Source organism: Bos indicus x Bos taurus, chromosome 3 (genome assembly GCF_003369695.1).
Source record: "Bos indicus x Bos taurus breed Angus x Brahman F1 hybrid chromosome 3, Bos_hybrid_MaternalHap_v2.0, whole genome shotgun sequence".
NCBI classification, from domain to species: Eukaryota; Metazoa; Chordata; class Mammalia; order Artiodactyla; family Bovidae; genus Bos; species Bos indicus x Bos taurus.
The window spans coordinates 26,116,525-26,126,990 of NC_040078.1; the positions used below are offsets into that span (position 1 = coordinate 26,116,525).

General features: G+C 46.2%; 1 non-coding gene across 1 annotated transcript; it reads right to left on the reverse strand.

The window, feature by feature from the left end:
* Window positions 1-9,772: 9,772 nt before the first annotated feature.
* Window positions 9,773-9,845, reverse strand: TRNAE-UUC. The gene has a single exon. It is a non-coding gene; the product is annotated as a tRNA-Glu (tRNA).
* Window positions 9,846-10,466: the final 621 nt, after the last annotated feature.

Genomic DNA, 10,466 nt, shown 5'->3' on the forward strand with positions numbered 1-10,466 from the left:
GAAAAAAGGATGTATTGGTGAATCCTGCAGGAATGCTGAAATCGCAGTTTTTCTAGGGCCAGAAATTGCATACCTGTCAGCTAGCTTAGAAATGTCCTGTAGTGTCCAGACATCAAGACTCTTCCCTGAGTGGTCACACCCTGGACGGTGTAACTGGCCCTCTTGGAAGCTGTCCCTGGCATGGACTGTGATTTAAGATAGCTGGATTCCTAACATAGCTGAGAGAGAAGGGTGAGGGGCAAGGTGTAGGAAGGCCTGGCTCCTGGGTGTCTGGGCAAGAAGTTCTGTTTCCCTTAGACTCCCTGCTTCATTTGATTGGCAGGCATCCCAGGCATCCTCATCCATTCCCACTTTCCTAGTCCTGAAACTGAGTTATGGCCATGGAAGATGCTTGAGAAAGTTCATGATGCTCTTAAAATGAGGTGGATCCCTGAGAAGTCATCATTCTCCATGAAACAAAACCCCAAATAACATTCAGATTGGGCCTTAACGGCAACTGGATATGGTAGCAAAATAAGAAGCAAGCAATAATGCAGTAGCAGAATCCTTGTTGAATGGCAGGACCCCTGTGTGTGATTCCCTATCACTGTTCCTGGCTTGCCACGGTCACTTCTCATTATGTGAAAATGGCCTGAGCAGGGCAAGGAGCCCCTCACTTTTTCAAGAGCCATCTGCAAATGGATGAGAAAAATGTGCTAGTTTGTGAAGTGCTGAGAGCTCTTTAGACAAAAAAATACAGCTTTTTTTTTTAAAGACAGAAAGAGTCCAACTGAGTTGTAGTGGAAACTGGGGTTTGCCACCAGGTGCCCCTTCCCTTTCAGTGAATGGCTGGCTGACCTGCTGCTGGAGATGCTGTTGGCTGGTCACCCTCTCTTGCCCCCCTGCAATGAGTCTCCCCACTCAGGTGAGCCCCTTTCTTGGGTTAGCTCACAACCAGATGCTTTTGAAATGTGGTATTGGAGAAGACTCTTGAGAGTCCCTTGGACTGCACGGAGATCCAACCAGTCCATTCCGAAGGAGATCAGTCCTGAGTGTTCTTTGGAAGGAATGATGCTAAAGCTGAAACTCCAGTACTTTGGCCACCTCATGAGAAGAGTTGACTCATTGGAAAAGTCTCTGATGTTGGGAAGGATTGGGGGCAGGAGGAGGAGGGGATGACAGAGGATGAGATGGCTGGATGGCAACACTGACTTGATGGACATGAGTCTGAGTGAACTCCGGGAGTTGGTGATGGACAGGGAGGCCTGGCATGCTGCGATTCATGGGGTCGCAAAGAGTCGGACATGACTGAGTGACTGAACTGAACTGAACTGAACTGAAGTAACTGATCAGTAGCAAGTATAAAGCTCCTGTCACTCTGCTCCAACTCAGGAAACCCTGAAGGTCAGTCCGAGTCTGAAACTCCCTTGTGTCTTCAGACGTCTTCCCTACCATGCTTTTAGGGGAAGCCCCAATACATGAGCCTTGCAAAGTAGTGAAAATGCTTTACCTCTTCCATGTTCTTCCTCCAGAAACTGAAGCACATCTTCAATAAGGCATACCACTTTAAGGAAAAGCCACTTTTTAAAATGTGGATTTCTTTTTAAGAGTTAAATTGGAGGAAATTTTAACAACAGCTAACATTAATTTGCCTGCCAATGCAAGAGACATACCAGATGTGGCTTTGATCATTGGGTGGGGAAGATCCCCTGGAGGAGGGCATGGCAACCCACTCCAGTGTTCTTGCCTGGAGAATCCCATGGACAGGGGAGCTTGGTGGGCTACATACAGTCCATAGGGTCAAAAGGAGTCAGACATGACTGAAGCAACTTCACACACACATTGGTTTAACACTTAATAGTGGTGGTTTAGTCACTAAGTCGTGTCCAATTCTTGCACTTAATATGCACTCGCTAAGTATTTTATGTTCATTAACTCATTTGATTTTCAGAACAGTCTTCTGAAATAGAGCCTCATATTAGCTTCATTTTATAGCTGTGAGAAACTAAGCTTGGAAAGGTTCAGCGATTTGCCCAAGTTCACATCTAGGGAGTGGTGAAGTACGACCTGAAACTCTGTTCTCTTCGACTCTAAAAACCTGGCAAATGAAGAACCACACACTATCACCTCTTAGAACTATGCTACAGCATGCTTCCCTGGAACTCCTATAAATAATGAATTCTTTTGCAGCACTGACAAGAGAATTGGATTTGGGAGAAAAAAAGGAGCGTGGATATATTTTCTAGAAAAAAAAAAGGGGGGATACTAGGTACTGCATAAATATTAAATCCTTCATCTTGGTCTATTTTCTTCCATGTCTGTGAAAGGAACTGGAAATAGAATAAGAAGCATTTTTCCAATATACAATTTATCAGGAATTTATAAAATATTCAAGACAGTAGTGTCCACAGAATGGGGCATCTTTAAAATAGTCCTTATCTGTTGCCTGAGAGATAGGGGACTATTTATCATTTCAATGACCTCTGGTTTATGCAGATAGTGTTAAGCAAAATAACTTTTAGGACATTTTTTTAAATCTCTTCAAAAGAGAGTTAATTCTGTCAAGGCTATTTTCAATGTTTCCATCCTTCCTGCCTGAGTGTTTCATGTGTTGGGTTCCTCCATCCTAGCTGTTCCCACTGTGGACTATGCCCTGTGAAGTCTTGAAGCCCTGCTCACTTGAGCAGCTTTTTTATGCTCTGAAGAGATCCAGCTCCCAGCCTTCAGTGAGCAGAGGCAAATTTGCATTTCTACAAGGGCACTAAGATCCCCAGAAACCAAGCACCATGAATATCAAGCACCACAGCATCTCTTTCTTTTCTTTTTTTAAAAAAATTTTGGCCACAACACCCAGCTTGTGGAATTTTATTAACAGTTCCCCAATCAGGGATTGACCCATGATCTCTGCAGTGAAAGCGCAGAGTCCTAACTACCAACCATCAGGGAATTCCCAGCATCTCTTTCCAAATTTCGTTCCATCCTTGCTGGGAATTTAAGTATCACCCAAAGCACTGGTTGGGCAGCATTTCAAAGAGTTTTCAATCACACTGAAACCTTCGTGGCCCCATCAGGCACTGCAGGCCAGATCCCTGTCTTGGGCACATCATTTGTGGCTGCCTGACTGGCTGAGAAAGAACAGAACCAAACTCTCTTTCAGGTCAGGGGCCACATTCTTATACCAGATCGTCTGAGCTGGTGCTGGACTGGTGTTCACCTCCTGACCCAATACTGCAGGCCTAGCGCCTGAGCCATTCTTCCCTCTGTGCATGCTCACAGCCCCTGGCCATGCCCTGGAGCCCTCCAGGTCTCTCCCCTATGGTGTGAGCAGCCTGCCAGGTATGCTGGATTTGTCCATTCCCACCAGGAACTATGGGCTTCCCAGGTGGCTCAGTGGTAAAGAATCTGCCTGCCAGTGCAGGAGACGCAGGTTCCATGCCTGAGTCAGGAAGATCCCCTGAAGAAGGAAATGACAACCCACTCCAGTATTCTTGCCTGGAGAATTCCATGGACAGAGAAGCCTGGTGGGCTACAGTCCATAGGGGTGCAAAGGAGTTGGACACGACTGAGCGACTAAACAACGACGGTGGGGAACTACAAGCAAGGATGCTGTGTTATGCTAACAAAAGATGCTCAGCAGAGGTCGTGGAGTCACAGAAGATGCTGTGCCGGGACCTGGCCACAAGGGCCTACAAGTTCTGGCCTTGCTTGAGAGGGTTTTCTGGGCGGAGCTCTGACTGGGGAGCCTTCGGGTCATTATGATTCAGCTTATAATAGTGGCAGTGCTAACTGTTATCTAGTATTATGTGCCTGGCAGACTTCTGAGTGCTTCATCTACATGATGTCACCTAATCTTCCCAAGAACACTGTGAAATAAGACCAATATTATCTTTGTTTTAAGGATTAGGAAACTGAAGTTTAGAGCGGTATATTGCCCAAGGTCACAGACAGGGGCTGAACCAGGATTTGCACTGGTCTGTCCTGCTGTAGTGTCCATCATTGACCTATGCTACGCTGCGGCAGCTGTGTCAGCGGCTCATGGGCTGGGTTGTGTTTAGCCTGCGAGGGTTTTGAAAGACATTTAGAATGTGAGCCAATATTTTAAATGTGAGAGATTTCACTTATAGACACATACAAAATTCTACTATCTTTTAAAAAATGGGTCTGTCTGGTATCCTTGGTCCCTCCGTCCAAAGGCTCCCATCTACCGGGGGTGCGTATTATTAATAGCTGCCTTGTTAGATGGAGGCTGTGCTCCCAGTTTCTATAGAACCTGGTCCAGCAGCCTGGTTCTGCTCACCTATCTGTGTGCCTCCCAAGTGCTCTTGAATTGCCCAGTGCTGTGAGACAGCCCCCTAGTCCTTGGTTTGGGGGTGGTAGGTTTATCCCTGACCTTGTCCTGCTTTGGAAACAGTTTGGGGCTAACACTCCTGTCCTCAGTTGGTTTGGAATAGAGAACACAGATGTAGGCTGGTGATGGTATGAAGCAACGTGGCAGGTTACTAGTTTAGAGTTAACTTCAGTCCGTTTATCTCCAGGGCAGATGGTAGGATGAGAGGGTGGCTTGGAAAGTTCTGGAAAGTAACTGGATCTGAAATTTACTCAAGGTTGTGCCACAGGCTAGTTGTGAAAGCCAGGTTGAGTCACTTTTCTCTGTACCTATAAAAGGGAGAGATTGAAGTTGATAAGCTGTAAGACAGGTATCAGCTCTGAAACTCTGCTACTGCTTGTAAGTCATATTTTCACACGAGAGGACTGACTTTGAGAGCATCTCTTAGGGAGGGAACAAATCTTTGTACAGATGAAAGGTTTCAGTGGGTGCTACCTACCTTTAAACAACTCTGGCTGGCTCAGCTGAAGAGCCAAGGAGAGGCCATAGACCCAGCCCAGTGTAAAAAGGTGTGGGCTGAGTCTCTAGAACGTTTTGGATATCGGAGCTTTCCTTTATTTTAGTTCAGGGTCAGGTTGGGGCCTGGTTCTTTATTTAGAAAACCATGATAGTCATCACTTAAAACAGTCCTTGCCAGAACAAACATCTCACCCCAAACAATTTCACTGGGAAATATAGCTATGTTAATAGATGGAATTTCACAATCTTTTGGAGCATTCAGAGGAACTCATAAGAGCTGTACCATTTTCTACTCTTTCTTTTAAAGCACACACCTTATCACAGCAAAGTAAACCTGTTTCTAAAATTAGAGTAGCCTTGAAAATAAATAGTTATGTAACAGATTGCACTAAAAGAATGAAAGATAAGCCAAGAGATCAGGCATGAGTCCACGGGGGAAAAAACCCTTATAATACATTTCTCTTGTACACTTTTTTGTACTTCTGGAGTCTTGTAATTCCCTCTGGCCAGTGAGTATGTCTCTTTGGCTTCTCAGAGTTAGCCCTATTTTCTCTCTGGCAAAGGTGGTGTATACAACCTGAAATTCAGTCGCTTATCTGAGAACTTGATCCCAGGTGTGACTTCCCAGTATCCCCAAAACTTGGGCAGGTTTGAGGGTAGATGTGGGGGACCTGTAGGAGAGGTGTGGCCTCTTACATGAACCAGATACCAACTGAGGCTCTCTGAGACCTCTGTGAGGAGGCCAACTTGACTGGGACTGAGCTTCCTGGCTTGACTTTATAGAACCTGGCCTCTCTGTCCAGGGCCAGTTGACTTCCCTACTTGTGCTGGGGCCCATCACTTAATAGAATGAAAAATTTGATCCCATAGGTCTAAAGGTACAGGCAGAAAGAGAGGGCCTGTGTTTCTAACAGGCTCCCTAGTGATGCTCATGCTGCTGGTCCACGGACTGCATCTTGAGCTCAAGGTCTTACACGGGTGGTTCTGAGTGTGCTGCCAGGAAGACCAGCAGCAGCAGCATCCGTGGGAACTTGTTAGAAACGCACACTGTTAAGCCCCACCCCTGATCTCCTGAATCAGAAACTGGGTATGTGATTCAGCAGTCTGTATTTTAACAAATACTTTAGGTTATTTTGGGCTTCCCTGGTGGCTCAGTGGTAAAGAATCAGCCTGCAATGCAGGAGACATAGGAGCTGTGAGTTCGGTCCCTGGGTGGGGAAGGTAACCTAGAGGAGGGCATGGCAGCCCTCTGCAGTATTCTTGCCTTGGAAATCCCATAGACAGAGAAGGCTGGTGGGCTATGGTCCATAGCGTCACAAAAAGTCGGACATGACTGGAGTGGCTGAGCATGCGTGCTACGTCATTTTGATGCATGCTAAAGTGTGAAAAAACACTGTCTATACTATGGGTACATGTTGAATTGTGTCCCTCCCCAAAGATATATGGAAGCTTTAATCTCTAGTACCTGTGAATGTGACCTTATTCAGGAATAGGGACTTTGTAGATTCTATCAAGTTAAGATGAAGTCATTAGCATGAGCCCTAATTCAATGATAGTGTACTAGTAAGAAGATGGCCATATGAAGACACAGATGCAGAGGGAGAAGATGGCCATGTAACAAAGGCAGCAGGGATGGGAGTGATCCATCTATAAGCCAAAGAATGCCAAAAATGCCAGGAAAAAGCAGAAGCCATAAGAAGTATTCTTGCCTGCATGTTTTCCAGGTAGTGAAGCCCTGCCAACACCTTGATTTTGAACTTCCAGCCTCCCCAACTATGAAACTATACATCTCTATTATTGAAGCTATCTGGTTTGTGGTAGCTTGTTACAGCAGCCCAAGGAAACTCCAACTGTGAAAGGCTTTCCCTGCTCTGATGGAATAGCAGGTATTGACAGGGCCTGGATGCAAGAGTTTGACTGATAGGTAGAAGAATACAGAGAAAGAAGTAGAAGAAAGTAAAAAGCAAACAGAAAGCAGTTATAATATACAGTCAGAGGTATGTGTGGTATTGAATTTTTAAAAGATATTTGTCAGTTAATTTAACAAACATTTATTGAGGCCCTAGGAACATGACAATGCTCAAGAAAAGATCCTTTTCCTTAAGAAACAGCATGAGAAAACAGGCACGCACCATTCAAGGTAGCTGCTACTCTAACAGGAAGTACAGAGAACTATGGGAGCAAGGCAGCCATAGACACTTGTTCAGGTTGTACACTATGCAACATATCTCTGATGTCACTGGTCTTCCTTAGGGTCCTATGGTTCATAACTGCTCAATTGAATGTGGTTACTGCATTGGAAAGATATAAGAAAGACATTTAATTCATTCTTGAAGAGGAATAAGAGCTTCCCAAGGGAAGTAGGCTCTAAAAGGAGACCTGAGGAGTGAGCAGAAATTAGTCAGGTGAAAGAAGATGAGTGTGGGGGATTAGAAAGGAAAGTGTTTAGAAAAAGAAAAGAGCATATGCCAGACCGAAGGATGGAAAGAGTATCTGTGAGATGTGAGTCCAGTCAAGGACTCTGTAGGGAAGAAGTTAACTATTAATTAAGGGGATCATCCTCTTTCATTAGAGCCTAGAGCCCTCCAGGTAAGTTCTATTTTGTAGCAAGGCTTTCTTTGATGTCTCAAGTATCCCCCAAGGTAGTTAAAGCTGGTAAGTCTTAGTCATAAAACTGATGCAATTTGCTTGTAGTAAAACAGATTAGCTATCGAATGGGAGAGGAGAGGAGAAAAGAGGGTAAGATAAGATAGAATAGGATAGAAGTCAATGCTGTGTTCAAAGTGTTTGTGTATGCAGACTGAAAACCTGTAACCTCAGCTTTCTTTTCTGGCCAGGAGTCCTATCCTTTTTTGCTCCAGTGAGGGTCAGTATTGATGAGGCCATATTGAAGCTGGCTTGTGTTTTTACTGTATCCCCTTGGAAACCTGAGACTGTGCAAAGTCCATTCATATATAAAGAAAGAACTTGCTCAAGTTCTACTCTTGGATCTAGAAAACTAGTCTTCCCCTTGGTGCTAAGGGTGAATTTCTAATTGCATAGTCCAAGCTGAGGGCTTGGCACTAGCGTGGACGAGGTAGCCACAACTCAGTGGGGCAGCCGTGAGCCCAGGGTCAACTGGCCAGGCTGTTCCTAGTGACACAGGGTCTCCAGAGAGTGTGGTCGGTGCTTTTGCAGCAGCACATGGTAATTTCAGGTGAGATTAGCCTACACTGAGCGTTGGGGCTGCAGATGGGGTGTGGGGGGTGCAGGTGCAGCTGGGGTACCAGGGGAGGCCCAGAGGGCAGCACACAGGTGGAAAGCAAAAGAGCAGGTCACAGTCTCATTCCTGGACTTGGGACCTGAAGGGTAAGCTAAGGGCTGGTTGCTTGTTTATAAGCTTCAGAGTCCTTTTGGACCAACTGATGCCATTTCCCCCAACATCAGAAATGCCAGGGATGAAAGAAACCTTAGGGTTATCATAATCAAGAATCCTCCACTCCTGCCCTCTATCTCTCCAGAGCTTTCCAGGCTGCCAGCCCACCAACACCTGGGCCCCTTGGAGGCAGCTCCCCCTCACTTCCAGAGCACAGCTCTGCCTGTTAGAACCTTCCCTTTGAATTGAGAGAAAATTGATCTTTCTGTAGCTTTCCTCCATCTGTTGTCCTTTACTTGGAGGGTGTTGGCTTTCCCCCCGCTTTATTCTACCTTGCTGAGTGATCTTGGATGAGCAATTCTCCTTGGCTTTCTGTGCCTGTACCCTCTCTGCTGGTCTGAGAGAATTTCTGTCAAGATCAAATAAAATTATTATATGAAAGCACTTTGAACAAGTAGATCAGTCCTACAACATAGCAGGCCCTGGTGGTTCTTGGTTTGTTTGGCATTACCTTGTTTTGGCTCTCTTTGACTGTGACTTATCTGAGAACTGCCAGCTGACTCTGCAGAGAACAGCTTATGTTCAGCACCCAGTAGTCTCTGAGTGAGTCACTCACTGGTCTGACCTCCCCGAAAGGAAGGAAGTTAAAACAAAGTGAGGACTCGGAAGCATTTGGGACCACATCCCTAAACATAGCGCTAAGACGCAATACACATCCAAGTGTTCTGAAAGGATGGGATTTGGTCCAGGTAGCCCATCAAGGACTATGCCCTGGTATATCCAAGAAATCTTCAGCAGTGGTGCTTGCACAAACCAGCCCCTGAAGCCACTTGAACCTCAGCTGGCACCTGCTTTGTTGCTGCATCAGCATCTCCTGAACCTTTGGTGCTTGTGTCATTTCCCACTCATTGTCCCTGAGCCAATGATGCTGAGACACTGAAGATCATCAGAAAGTCCCACTGCTCCCAATTAAGATTCCCCTTCCTCTAACCAAGAGTCAGGGCCCACAGCTACCTGCCATGATCCTGCTGCTGCTGCTGCTGCTAATTCGCTTCAGTCATGTCCAACTCTGTGCGACCCCAGAGACGGCAGCCCACCAGGCTCCCCTGTCCCTGGGATTCTCCAGGCAAGAACACTGGAGTGGGTTGCCATTTCCCTCTCCAATGCATGAAAGTGGAAAGTGAAAGTGAAGTCACTTCAGTCGTGTCCAACTCTGTGCGACCCCAGAGATGGCAGCCCACCAGACTCCCCCATCCCTGGGATTCTCCAGGCAAGAACACTGGAGTGGGTTGCCATTTCCTTCTCCAATGCATGAAAGCGAGCAGTGAAAGTGAAGTCGCTCAGTCGTGTCCGACCCTCAGCGACCCCATGGACTGCAGCTCACCAGGCTCCCCCGTCCATGGGATTTTCCAGGCAAGAGTACTGGAGTGGGGTGCCATTGCCCTCTCCAGCCACGATCCTACTCACCTGTAAAGAAATGACTGCAAATGCAGTATTTTCTAATTATTATTTTGGCTGCACCGAGTCTTCATTGCAGCATGCAGGCTCAATAGTTGTAGCATGAGTACTTAGCTGAGGATGTGGGATCTTAGTTTCCTGACCAAGGGTCGAACCTGGGCCCCCTGCATTGAAAGTGCAGTGTCTTAACCACTGGACCACCAGGGACATACCAGTAAGTATTTTAATGAGCACAGCTTCCTTGCTCTGGAAGTATGTTCCAAGCCATGGACTGACTTCCATCATTCAGGATGCTGAACGTCTTCTGAACACCAGACCCTATGTGATATGCTAAGAAATATGGATATATAAGCACAGCCCCTGACCTCAGGGAGCTTTCACTGAGGGGAGTCTGAGAGACATCTGAACTGTAAGCGCTCTGAAGGGTTGCAGGTGCTGTGACAGACTTAAGTGTAGGGAACAATAGGGGACACAGGGAGGAAGGAATCGGGGCTGTCTGAACAGGGTAGGGTGGTGTAGGGGGAATCAGAGAAATTGCCATAGAAATGTGATGGTCACAGTTGAGTCTTTAAAGAATGTGCACTTCGTGTGGTTGGGGGGCTGAGGCAGTAAACCATTTATCTGAAGCATAAACTCTAGTCACACGTCAAGGTTGGCAGTCCCATTGGATGCAATCTGATTTCTCCATTGCTTGGTTGAGGAGTGGAACCTGGATTTCAGCTCTGCGGCATTCAACAACAGCTGCCATATTCTCATTTGGAGGCTATTTTCTTTGTATTCTCATGTCAGTTTCTGAATTCTACTATTATAGGGCTTGCCCAATGCAGT